At 47.9% G+C, this 13,688-nt stretch overlaps 1 long non-coding RNA gene across 1 annotated transcript; it reads left to right on the top strand.

The window, feature by feature from the left end:
- The first annotated feature begins 823 nt into the window (after positions 1-823).
- Positions 824-13,015, top strand: LOC133563857 (uncharacterized). Its single transcript, XR_009809141.1, has 4 exons — positions 824-908; positions 977-1,031; positions 2,343-2,514; positions 11,003-13,015. It is a non-coding gene; the product is annotated as an uncharacterized LOC133563857 (long non-coding RNA).
- Positions 13,016-13,688: the final 673 nt, after the last annotated feature.

Consider the following 13,688-nt stretch of genomic DNA (forward strand, 5'->3'; position numbering starts at 1 on the left):
TCACTTTTGTTTGTGAATGATTGGAGCCTTCAATATGAAACACTAACAAATATTCTGTTTTCTGCTTGAAGGTAGACTCCGACGTGGAGGGGCTAGCTGGTGAGAAAGGGGAAAAGTAAGACCAGTCATTTTGAACTTTCTGAAGTTGACCTGTTGATATTTAAATATTGAAAGCAAAGACAAATAATATACTATTTGACTGAGACCCATTTTGGGTCCCTAAGACTTTTAACAATCAAGGAAAGACCTTAAGGTTTTAAAAACCAAAATGGCCCCTACATTCGTTAACTTTTAAGTGTGCGGCCCTTTGTGGTAAAGTTTTGGACATCCCTTGTTTCGTTTTAATGAATAGCTGAGCAGAAAGGAATCTTGTATAGATTATACATTAACAGTACTTTAAAACATTTTTTTTTAATTAAAGTGAGTCATTGTGTTTCAGTATTTTTGCCCTGCCACTTGTAGGAACCCTCATTCTGCATGTTTTTGTACAAACTATTGTTGGACAATCTTTCAACGCTGCATTCAAACATTTTCGTAGTTGAACCTTACATGTAGAAACACAAATGTTTCTGGGTGCTGTGCTTACTGAACGGAGGAAAACAAATCTAAAGGACAAGAACTTGCAATTTTTAAAATCAGTATCTCATGATTGTTTGGGTGTGACAGGGTATGTCTGGAGAATCTGGCACTAAAGGACAGGTGAGTTGTGTATGATCATGTGTTAAGTAAATATACACTTCATGCACTTGTATGTGTTTGCAGCACAGAGTGAGGAGACCTTGGACATAATGGTCCAACATGGAGACTCTGGGCAGCCAGGTGATGTAGGACCCCCTGGACTGCATGGTCCTTGGGGGTTGAAAGGCATGAGCGGTGTGCATGGCAGGCCGGGTATTGAGGGTCCACCGGTGAGTCCACTCACTGTTTGGGAAATGTAATGGTTGTCACTTTTACACAATGTTGTTCTTCTCTTCAGGGACAAGATATATCTGACCAGCATATTATTGATGTGGTATAAAGAATGTTGCAAGGTGAGCTTTACCACTCTAATTTCCCTCCCAAAAAATAATCAATTGCTTGTTATTGTAAACAAAAACTCTATTACATATGTAAAGTTTCAGTTCAATATGTCAAAATTGAAAATGACAGTTAGCCAAAATCAAATCAAAACCGAAAATGTTGGAAGATGTGTGGAGATGTGGTGGAGAGGTTAGGGTTAGTGTTTTATAGTAAGGAATAAGTTATTGTGTATAACAGGGGTCACCAACGCGGACACCCTAACCCTGACCCTAACACGTAAGGACCAGATGAGTAGCCCGCTGGCCTGTTCTAAAAATAGCTCAAATAGCAGCACTTACCAGTGAGCTGCCTCTATTTTTTAAATTATATTTATGTACTATCAGGGTTAGGGTTAACCCCAACTCTCGCTTTGCTCGACATTTTTAATTCTAAGAGAGACAAAACTAAAATTTAATTAGAAAATCCAAGAAAATATTTTAAAGACCCTGTCTTTTTACTTTGCTTCTTATAACTTTCAGAAAGACAATTTAAGAGAAAAAATACATTCTTGAAAATGATTTTAGGATTTTTAAACACATATACCTTTTTACCTTTTAAATTCATTCCTCTTCTTTCCTGAAAATTTAAAATGTTAAGTCCACCAGGCTGCACCAAACTTTTGGTGCTTTGTTCACACAGAAAAGTACAGTGGTGTATGTGCAGCAACTATGAAGGTTGCAAGCCTGTTTGGTTCCACTTATCTTTGTGAATCAGCCTTTTCTGACATGAACTTCATCAAGAAGAAACACAGAACAAGCCTCACTGATGCACATCTGCAAGACTCACTCAGAGTTGCAGTTTCTAGTTACACAGCAGAGTACAACACACTAGTTAACAGAATGCCATGCCAGGTTTCCCACTAACTGACAAAGAAACAGATATCAGATTTGGTGTCCAGTTCAAAGTGTGACATGATGAGAGTTGACTTTTGTATTTTACGTGAGTTATTATTTGTACAAACATGGTGCAAAGTAATTCATGATTTGTTAAAAAATGTTAGTGGCTAGCTAACCTTAACCCTAACCCTAAATCATTAAGATCAGTTTTTCCACATATTTATTATTAATAATAACATAGAGCTAAAGGTAAATGTAGCAAATTGGCTATTTTTGGCAATTTATTTAAGTGTGTAACAAACTGGTAGGCTTTCGCATAAATCAGTACTCAAGAAGTAACCCTTGGTTTCAAAAAGGTTGGTGCCCCCTGGTGTATAAGATGTATGTATGGTATATTTTTAATCTCTACATTATACAGTTCCTAAATGAATCTCTTTTTTGTGACAGAGAGGCTGGCAGCAGTAGCAGTGAGCACTAAAAGGGCTGTGCCGTTGAACAACCGGCTATTCTGGTCCTCCGTGATTAATGGTTCCACAAGGACCACATGATTTGCCTGGTTCCCGAAGAATTCCTGGAACGATGGGAGCTGACAGACGGATTGGAAACACATGTCTTAAAGGTAGGGACATGTTTAGTTTCATCTACAGTAATGTGTGTGTATACATATGCTTACATATACATATTTAAACGTGTATACATTTGTACCAATGTGTACATATGTATGCACTTTTTTTTCAGTCAGTATACAAACGTACAACGAATTGGGGTTAGGGTTAGAGGGTTAACCCTAACCCCAACCCTAACCGACTGTCTTTCTATGCCTAAAACCTACCCTCTAACCCTAACCATAACCCCAACCCTAAACGACTTTCTTTCGATGCCTAAATGCTACCCATCTCGCTTTCTCTTTAAATCTAACCCTAAATCCTTACCCCAACCCTAACCCCAATCCTAACCCCAACCCTAACCGACTGTCTTTTCTATGCCTAAAACCTACCCTCTAACCCCAACCCTAACCGACTTTCTTTCTATGCCTGAATCCTACCCGTCTCTTTCTCTTTAAATCTAACCCTAAATCCTTACCCTTACCCCAACCCTAACCGACTGTCTTTCTATGTCAAAGACCTACCCTCTAACCCCAACCCCAATCCCAACCACAACCCCAACCCCAACCCCAACCCTAACCTTACCCTAACCCAACCCTTAACCTAACCCAAATCCTTACCCTTACCCCAACCCTAACCGACTGTCTGTCTATGCCTAAAACCTAACCCTTATCCTAACCCAAATCCTTACCCTAACCGACTGTCTTTCTATGCCTAAAACCTACCCCATGACCCCAATCCAAACCCCAACCCTAACCGACTGTCTTTCTTTGCCTAAAACCTACCCCCTGACCCCAATCCTAACCCCAACCCTAACCGACTTTCTATGCCTAAATCCTACCTTTCTCTCTTTCTCTTTAAATCCAACCCTAAATCCTTACCCCAACCCTAACCCCAATCCAAACCCAACCCTAACCGACTGTCTTTCTATGCCTAAAACTTACCCTCTAACCCCAACCCTAACAGACTTTCTTTCTATAGTTAAGACCTACCCTCTAACCCCAACCCTAACCCAGACCCCAACTCCTTACCCCAACTCCTTACCCCAACCCTAACCCCAATCCTAACCCCAACCCCAACCCTAACCCCAACCCTAACCTTAACCCCAACCCTAACCCTAACCCTAACCCCAACCCCAACCCCAAACCCCAACCCCAACTCCAACCCCAACCCTAACCCTAACCCCAACCCTAACCCCAAACCCCAACCCCAACTCTAACCCTAACCCTAACCCCAACCCTAACCCCAAACCCCAACTCCTTACCCCAACCCTAACCCCAATCCTAACCCCAACCCTAACCCTAACCCCAACCCTAACCCTAACCCTAACCCTAACCCTAACCCAAATCCTTACACCAACCCCAACCCTTACCCCAACCGACTGTCTTTCTATGCCTAAAACCTAACCTTAACCCAAATCCTTACCCTTACCCCAACCCTAACCCTAACCGACTGTCTTTCTATGCCTAAAACCTACCCTCTAACCCCAACCCTAACCGACTTTCTATGCCTAAAACCTACCCTCTAACCCTAACCCTAATCCTTACCCCAACCCTAACCCCAATCCTAACCCCAACCCTAACCGACTGTCTTTCTATGCCTAAAACCTACCCTCTAACCCCAACCCTAACCGACTTTCTTTCTATGCCTAAGACCTACCCGTCTCTCTTTCCCTTTAAATCTAACCCTAACCTGTCTTTCTATGCCTAAAACCTACCCTCTAACCCCAATCCCAACCCCAACCCCAACCCCAACCCTAACCCTAACCCCAACCCAAATCCTTACCCTTACCCCAACCCTAACCCTAACCCCAACCCAAATCCTTACCCTTACCCTAACCCCAACCCTTACCCTAACCCAAATCCTTACCCCAACCCTAACCCTAACCGACTGTCTTTTCTATCCCTAAGACCTACCCTCTAACCCCAACCCTAACCCCAACCCTAACCCCAACCCTAACGCCAACCCTAACACCAACCCTAACCCCAACCCTAACCTCAACCGACTGTCTATCTATGCCTAAGACCTACCCTCTAACCCCAATCCCAACCACAACCCTAACCCAAATCCTTACCCCAACCCTAACCCCAACCCTTACCCTAACCCAAATCCTTACCCCAACCCTAACCCTAACCGACTGTCTTTCCTATGCCTAAAACCTACCCTCTAACCCTAACCCCAACCCTAAACCTAACCCCAACCCGAAACCTTACCCTTACCCCAACCCTAAGCCCAACCCTAACCCCAACCCAAATCCTTACCCCAACCCTTACTTTAACCCAAATCCTTACCCCAACCCTAACCCTAACTGACTGTCTTTTCTATGCCTAAGACCTACCCTCTAACCCTAACCCCAACCCTAACCCAAACCCCAACCCTAACCCCAACCCTAACCCCAACCCTAACCCCAACCGACTGTCTTTCTATGCCTAAGACCTATCTTCTAACCCAGATCCCAACCCCAACCCTAACCCTAACCCCAACCCCAACCCCTACCCTAACCCCAACCGACTGTCTTTCTATGCCTAAAACCTACCCTCTAACCCCAACCCTAACCGACTTTCTTTCCATGCCTGAATCCTACCCGTCTCTCTTTCTCTTTAAATCTAACCCTAAATCCTTACCCTTACCCCAACCCTAACCAACTGCCTTTCTATGCCTAAGACCTACCCTCTAACCCCAATCCCAACCACAACCCCAACCCTAACCCCAACCCAACCCTAACCCCAACCCAAATCCTTACCCTTACCCTAAACCTAACCCCAACCCTAACCCTAACCCAAATCCTTACCCCAACCCTAACCAACTGCCTTTCTATGCCTAAGACCTACCCTCTAACCCCAATCCCAACCACAACCCCAACCCTAACCCCAACCCCAACCCTAACCCCAACCCAAATCCTTACCCTTACCCTAAACCTAACCCCAACCCTAACCCTAACCCAAATCCCTACCCCAACCCTAACCCTAACCGGCTGTCTTTTCTATGCCTAAGACCTACCCTCTGACCCCAACCCTAACCCCAACCCTAACCCTAAGCCCAACCCTAACCCCAACCCAAATCCTTACCCCAACCCTTACTTTAACCCAAATCCTTACCCCAACCCTAACCCTAACTGACTGTCTTTTCTATGCCTAAGACCTACCCTCTAACCCCAACCCTAACCCCAACCCCAAACCCCAACCCTAACCCCAACCCTAACCCCAACCCTAACCCCAACCGCCTGTCTTTCTATGCCTAAGACCTACCTTCTAACCCAAATCCCAACCCTAACCCCAACCCCAACCCTAACCCCAACCCCAACCCTAAACCCAACCGACTGTCTTTCTATGCCTAAAACCTACCCTCTAACCCCAACCCTAACCGACTTTCTTTCCATGCCTGAACCCTACCCGTCTCTCTTTCTCTTTAAATCTAACCCTAAATCCTTACCCTTACCCCAACCCTAACCAACTGCCTTTCTATGCCTAAGACCTACCCTCTAACCCCAATCCCAATCCCAACCACAACCCCAACCCCAACCCAACCCTAACACCAACCCTAACCCCAACCCCAACCCAAATCCTTATCCTTACCCTTACCCTAAGGGTTAGGATTATGGTTAGGGTTAGGATTGGGGGAAGGGGAATGCACAGTCCGTCTGCAGCCCGCCCGGGCGACGCCCACACCAACCCCGGAACCCCCCGAAGACCCTGAAAGGTGCGCATGCTGCGTCAGACACAAACAGCCTAATTAGTAGCGGACATGACTGGTCCTGCCATCCAGCGACGCGTTTCGGTCTCTTGACCTCTTCAGGCTGGCTTTGCACTGATTGCAGGATGTAAACATCTTTTTAACTGCGAGTCTGTGCCTACTGGGACACTTCTAATTCCCTAGTAGGTGGGGCACTTCTAATCCCCTAGACTTACGGCTACTCTATTTTTCTCTACAGCAGGATGTGCTCCATACGACTGCTGGAGAGTTCTGTGCCGTTTTGAGCAGGAGGAGAATATATAGGGAGGTCTGCAGTGGGCGGGGCTCCAGCTCAACACTGCAGCGTCGATGTTTGACTTCTCCAAACTAATCCTACAGTTGTGATGTGTCTACTCGACATACAATGTGCATCACAACGTGGACAAACACACAGGTAAGTATTATGGTGTTTTTTGAAAGCATTAAAATGTTTGCTTTGATGTTTCTCCGACTCCTGTTTATTGTTGTGTCTAAAACAAGTTTCGGTACTCAACTTGTGGCCCCCCAACAACACACACACCACAACAAAGTCCCCAGAAGGCCCACGAATGATGGGACGCCACCCAGACGGACTGGAGGCACAGGCTTGGTTAGGATTATGGTTAGGGTTAGGATTGGGGGAAGGGGAATGCACAGTCCGTCTGCAGCCCGCCCGGGCGACGCCCACACCAACCCCGGAACCCCCCGAAGACCCTGAAAGGTGCGCATGCTGCGTCAGACACCAACAGCCAAATTAGTAGCGGACATGACTGGTCCTGCCATCCAGCGACGCGTTTCGGTCTCTTGACCTCTTCAGGCTGGCTTTGCACTGATTGCAGGATGTAAACATCTTTTTAACTGCGAGTCTGTGCCTACTGGGACACTTCTAATTCCCTAGTAGGTGGGGCACTTCTAATCCCCTAGACTAACGGCAACTCTATTTTTCTCTACAGCAGGATGTGCTCCATTCACCTGCTGGAGAGTACTGAGCCGTTTTGAGCAGGAGGAGAATTTATAGGAGGTCTGCAGTGGGCGGGGCTCACGCTCAACACTGCAGTGTCGATGTTTGACTCTCCAAATAAGATCCTAACATTGTGATGGGTCTACTCGACGTTCATCACAACGTGGACTCGCCAAATTAGATCCTAACATTGTGATGGGTCTACTCGACGTTCATCACAACGTGGACAACCACACAGGGTTAGGGTTAGGGTTAGGGTTAGGGTTAGGGTTAGGGTTGGGGTTGGGGTTGGGGTTAGGGTTAGAGTTAGGAGTTAGGGTTAGGTATAAAGAGAAGGAGAGATGGGTAGGTGTTAGGTGTAAAGAAAAGAGAGATGGGTAGGTTTTAGGAGTGAAAAAGGAGAGTGGTTAGGGTTAGGGTAAGGGGTGGGGGTTAGGGTTAGGGTTAGGGTTAGGGTTAGGGTTAGGGTTAGGGTTAGGGTTAGGGTTAGGGTTAGGGTTAGGGTTAGGTTTGTGGTTGGGGTTGGGGTTAGGGTTAGGAGAGAGAGAGAGTGAGATAGAGAGAGAGAGAGAGAGAGAGAGAGAGAGAGAGAGAGAGAGAGAGTGAGTGAGAGAGAGAGAGAGAGAGTGAGATGAGAGAGAGAGTAAAGGTTAGGTTTAGGAGAGGAGAGAGTAAAGGTTAGGTTTAGGAGAGGAGAGGGAGAGGGTTAGGGTTAGGGTTAGGGTTAGGGTTAGGGTTAGGGTTAGGGTTAGGGTTAGGGTTAGGGTTAGGGTTAGGGTTAGGGTTAGGGTTAGGGTTAGGGTTAGGGTTAGGGTTAGGGTTAGGGTTAGGGTTAGGGTTAGGGTTAGGGTTAGGGTTAGGGTTAGGGTTAGGGTTAGGGTTAGGGTTAGGGTTAGGGTTAGGGTTAGGGTTAGGGTTAGGGTTAGGGTTAGGGTTAGGGTTAGGGTTAGGGTTAGGGTTAGGGTTAGGGTTAGGGTTAGGGTTAGGGTTAGGGTTAGGATTATGGTTAGGGTTAGGGTTTAGGGTTAGGGTTAGGGTTAGGGTTAGGGTTAGGGTTAGGGTTAGGGTTAGGGTTAGGGTTAGGGTTAGGGTTAGGGTTAGGGTTAGGGTTAGGGTTAGGGTTAGGGTTAGGGTTAGGGTTAGGGTTTAGGGTTAGGGTTAGGGTTAGGGTTAGGGTTAGGGTTAGGGTTAGGGTTAGGGTTAGGGTTAGGGTTAGGGTTAGGGTTAGGGTTAGGGTTAGGGTTAGGGTTAGGTTTGTGGTTGGGGTTGGGGTTAGGGTTAGGAGAGAGAGAGAGTGAGATAGAGAGAGAGAGAGAGAGAGAGAGAGAGAGAGAGAGAGTGAGTGAGAGAGAGAGAGAGAGAGTGAGATGAGAGAGAGAGTAAAGGTTAGGTTTAGGAGAGGAGAGAGTAAAGGTTAGGTTTAGGAGAGGAGAGGGAGAGGGATAGAGAGAGAGAGAGTGTGAAAAAAAGAAAAAAGAGAAGAGGAGGGTGTGCTCGCTCCATCACAACCTGTCCAGGCGACGCCAAGCCGAACGATGGCCACCCCAAGGACCCTGGAAGAAATCGAATCGGGGCTTTAAATGAAGTGACAAACACATGCGGATAATATCCAGCGACGCGCGTTTCGGCCTTTCAGGCCTCGTCAGGCTGGCTGGGCCACGCTCTTCTCCTTCTCCAGTGGGTAAAGGGTGCTTCCTTGAAACCCCGTGGTCGAGACGGCTTCCCTATGTGTCCTCGGGCAGGAGGGTATCTCATGAACTGCCGGAGAGGGAATGAGCCTGGGCTCCAAATGGAGGAGGTTATATAGTGTGCTGCAGTGGGCGTGGCTAGTGCTCACAACTACAGCGGAGTCAAAAGACTCTCAAAATAACATCCTACATATGTGAAGCGTCAAATCGACATATTATGTGCAACACATAGTGGACAAACACGCCGTGGACTATCGGAATGTTTGACCAAAGCAATAAAATGTTTGCTTTGATATACCTTTCCCTCCATTTGGAATGTGTTCAAATCAAGTCTAAAAGTTCGACTTGTTGTAACGTCACGACACCCGCACTGTGAAACGATTTGTACTCACCGAGCAGGCCACCCAGAGTGACAATCATCGCAGGCAGGACGCCACCCGAAACAAGGCCGGAGGCACTGGCGTGTCAGGTTTGTGGTTGGGGTTGGGGTTAGGGTTAGGAGAGAGAGAGAGTGAGATAGAGAGAGAGAGAGAGAGAGAGAGAGAGAGAGAGAGAGTGAGTGAGAGAGAGAGAGAGAGAGTGAGATGAGAGAGAGAGTAAAGGTTAGGTTTAGGAGAGGAGAGAGTAAAGGTTAGGTTTAGGAGAGGAGAGGGAGAGGGATAGAGAGAGAGAGAGTGTGAAAAAAAGAAAAAAGAGAAGAGGAGGGTGTGCTCGCTCCATCACAACCTGTCCAGGCGACGCCAAGCCGAACGATGGCCACCCCAAGGACCCTGGAAGAAATCGAATCGGGGCTTTAAATGAAGTGACAAACACATGCGGATAATATCCAGCGACGCGCGTTTCGGCCTTTCAGGCCTCGTCAGGCTGGCTGGGCCACGCCCACTGGAGCTCTTCTCCTTCTCCAGTGGGTAAAGGGTGCTTCCTTGAAACCCCGTGGTCGAGACGGCTTCCCTATGTGTCCTCGGGCAGGAGGGTATCTCATGAACTGCCGGAGAGGGAATGAGCCTGGGCTCCAAATGGAGGAGGTTATATAGTGTGCTGCAGTGGGCGTGGCTAGTGCTCACAACTACAGCGGAGTCAAAAGACTCTCAAAATAACATCCTACATATGTGAAGCGTCAAATCGACATATTATGTGCAACACATAGTGGACAAACACGCCGTGGACTATCGGAATGTTTGACCAAAGCAATAAAATGTTTGCTTTGATATACCTTTCCCTCCATTTGGAATGTGTTCAAATCAAGTCTAAAAGTTCGACTTGTTGTAACGTCACGACACCCGCACTGTGAAACGATTTGTACTCACCGAGCAGGCCACCCAGAGTGACAATCATCGCAGGCAGGACGCCACCCGAAACAAGGCCGGAGGCACTGGCGTGTCAGGTTTGTGGTTGGGGTTGGGGTTAGGGTTAGGAGAGAGAGAGAGTGAGATAGAGAGAGAGAGAGAGAGAGAGAGAGAGAGAGAGAGAGTGAGTGAGAGAGAGAGAGAGAGAGTGAGATGAGAGAGAGAGTAAAGGTTAGGTTTAGGAGAGGAGTTAGGGTTAGGGTTAGGGTTAGGGTTAGGGTTAGGGTTAGGGTTAGGGTTAGGGTTAGGGTTAGGGTTAGGGTTAGGGTTAGGGTTAGGGTTAGGGTTAGGGTTAGGGTTAGGGTTAGGGTTAGGGTTAGGGTTAGGGTTAGGGTTAGGGTTAGGGTTAGGGTTAGGGTTAGGGTTAGGGTTAGGGTTAGGGTTAGGGTTAGGGTTAGGGTTAGGGTTAGGGTTAGGGTTAGGGTTAGGGTTAGGGTTAGGGTTAGGGTTAGGGTTAGGATTATGGTTAGGGTTAGGATTGGGGGAAGGGGAATGCACAGTCCGTCTGCAGCCCGCCCGGGCGACGCCCACACCAACCCCGGAACCCCCCGAAGACCCCGAAAGATGCGCATGCTGCGTCAGACACATACAGCCAAATTAGTGACGGGCATGACTGGCCCTGCCATCCAGCGACGCGTTTCGGTCTCTTGACCTCTTCAGGCTGGCTTTGCACTGATTGCAGGATGTAAACATCTTTTTAACTGCGAGTCTGTGCCTACTGGGACACTTCTAATTCCCTAGTAGGTGGGGCACTTCTAATCCCCTAGACTTACGGCTACTCTATTTTTCTCTACAGCAGGATGTGTTCCCTTCGACTGCTGGAGAGTTCTGTGCCGTTTTGAGCCGGAGGAGAATATATAGGGAGGTCTGCAGTGGGCGGGGCTCTAGCTCAACACTGCAGCGTCGTTGTTTGACTTCTCCAAATGAATCCTACAGTTGTGATGGGTCTACTCGACGTTCATCACAACGTGGACAACTACACAGGTAAGTATTATGGTGTGTTATGAAAGATGTTTGGCTTCTCCAAATGAATCCTACAGTTGTGATGGGTCTACTCGACGTACAATGTTCATCACAACGTGGACAACCAAACAGCCAAATGAATCCTACAGTTGTGATGGGTCTACTCGACGTACAATGTTCATCACAACGTGGACAACCAGACAGGTAAGTATTATGGTGTGTTATGAAAGCATTAAAATGTTTGCTTTGATGTTTCTCCGACTCCTGTTTATTGTTGTGTCTACAACAAGTTTGTGTGTTAAACTTGTGGCCCCCCAACAACACACACACCACAACAAAGTCCCCAGAAGGCCCACGAATGATGGGACGCCACCCAGACGGACTGGAGGCACAGGCTTGGTTAGGATTATGGTTAGGGTTAGGATTGGGGGAAGGGGAATGCACAGTCCGTCTGCAGCCCGCCCGGGCGACGCCCACACCAACCCCGGAACCCCCCGAAGACCCCGAAAGATGCGCATGCTGCGTCAGACACATACAGCCAAATTAGTGACGGGCATGACTGGCCCTGCCATCCAGCGACGCGTTTCGGTCTCTTGACCTCTTCAGGCTGGCTTTGCACTGATTGCAGGATGTAAACATCTTTTTAACTGCGAGTCTGTGCCTACTGGGACACTTCTAATTCCCTAGTAGGTGGGGCACTTCTAATCCCCTAGACTTACGGCTACTCTATTTTTCTCTACAGCAGGATGTGTTCCCTTCGACTGCTGGAGAGTTCTGTGCCGTTTTGAGCCGGAGGAGAATATATAGGGAGGTCTGCAGTGGGCGGGGCTCTAGCTCAACACTGCAGCGTCGTTGTTTGACTTCTCCAAATGAATCCTACAGTTGTGATGGGTCTACTCGACGTTCATCACAACGTGGACAACTACACAGGTAAGTATTATGGTGTGTTATGAAAGATGTTTGGCTTCTCCAAATGAATCCTACAGTTGTGATGGGTCTACTCGACGTACAATGTTCATCACAACGTGGACAACCAAACAGCCAAATGAATCCTACAGTTGTGATGGGTCTACTCGACGTACAATGTTCATCACAACGTGGACAACCAGACAGGTAAGTATTATGGTGTGTTATGAAAGCATTAAAATGTTTGCTTTGATGTTTCTCCGACTCCTGTTTATTGTTGTGTCTACAACAAGTTTGTGTGTTAAACTTGTGGCCCCCCAACAACACACACACCACAACAAAGTCCCCAGAAGGCCCACGAATGATGGGACGCCACCCAGACGGACTGGAGGCACAGGCTTGGTTAGGATTATGGTTAGGGTTAGGATTGGGGGAAGGGGAATGCACAGTCCGTCTGCAGCCCGCCCGGGCGACGCCCACACCAACCCCGGAACCCCCCGAAGACCCCGAAAGATGCGCATGCTGCGTCAGACACATACAGCCAAATTAGTGACGGGCATGACTGGCCCTGCCATCCAGCGACGCGTTTCGGTCTCTTGACCTCTTCAGGCTGGCTTTGCACTGATTGCAGGATGTAAACATCTTTTTAACTGCGAGTCTGTGCCTACTGGGACACTTCTAATTCCCTAGTAGGTGGGGCACTTCTAATCCCCTAGACTTACGGCTACTCTATTTTTCTCTACAGCAGGATGTGTTCCCTTCGACTGCTGGAGAGTTCTGTGCCGTTTTGAGCCGGAGGAGAATATATAGGGAGGTCTGCAGTGGGCGGGGCTCTAGCTCAACACTGCAGCGTCGTTGTTTGACTTCTCCAAATGAATCCTACAGTTGTGATGGGTCTACTCGACGTTCATCACAACGTGGACAACTACACAGGTAAGTATTATGGTGTGTTATGAAAGATGTTTGGCTTCTCCAAATGAATCCTACAGTTGTGATGGGTTAGGGTTAGGGTTAGGGTTAGGGTTAGGGTTAGGGTTAGGGTTAGGGTTAGGGTTAGGGTTAGGGTTAGGGTTAGGGTTAGGGTTAGGGTTAGGGTTAGGGTTAGGGTTAGGGTTAGGGTTAGGGTTAGGGTTAGGGTTAGGGTTAGGGTTAGGGTTAGGGTTAGGGTTAGGGTTAGGGTTAGGGTTAGGGTTAGGGTTAGGGTTAGGGTTAGGGTTAGGGTTAGGGTTAGGGTTAGGGTTAGGGTTAGGGTTAGGGTTAGGGTTAGGGTTAGGGTTAGGGTTAGGGTTAGGGTTAGGGTTAGGGTTAGGTTAGGGTTAGGGTTAGGGTTAGGGTTAGGGTTAGGGTTAGGGTTAGGGTTAGGGTTAGGTTGTGGGGGAGATGTGAGCGAAAGGAGATAGAAAGAGAGAAAGAAATAAAAGAGGGGAAGGGGGAGGGGCACAGTCCATTGACCCCCCGTCAGGGTGACGTCACGCCCGTCGCAGGAGACCCAGAGGACCTCCGAAGCGACAGCCCGACATCAGCCATGTCGCCAGCATGTCAAACTTGGACCACCATATCGGGACACCTGTTGTGTGGTCGGCCGGCCCGATGTTGGAGCCAACCTGTCAGCG

Source organism: Nerophis ophidion, linkage group LG12, assembly GCF_033978795.1.
Source record: "Nerophis ophidion isolate RoL-2023_Sa linkage group LG12, RoL_Noph_v1.0, whole genome shotgun sequence".
Taxonomy (NCBI): Eukaryota; Metazoa; Chordata; class Actinopteri; order Syngnathiformes; family Syngnathidae; genus Nerophis; species Nerophis ophidion.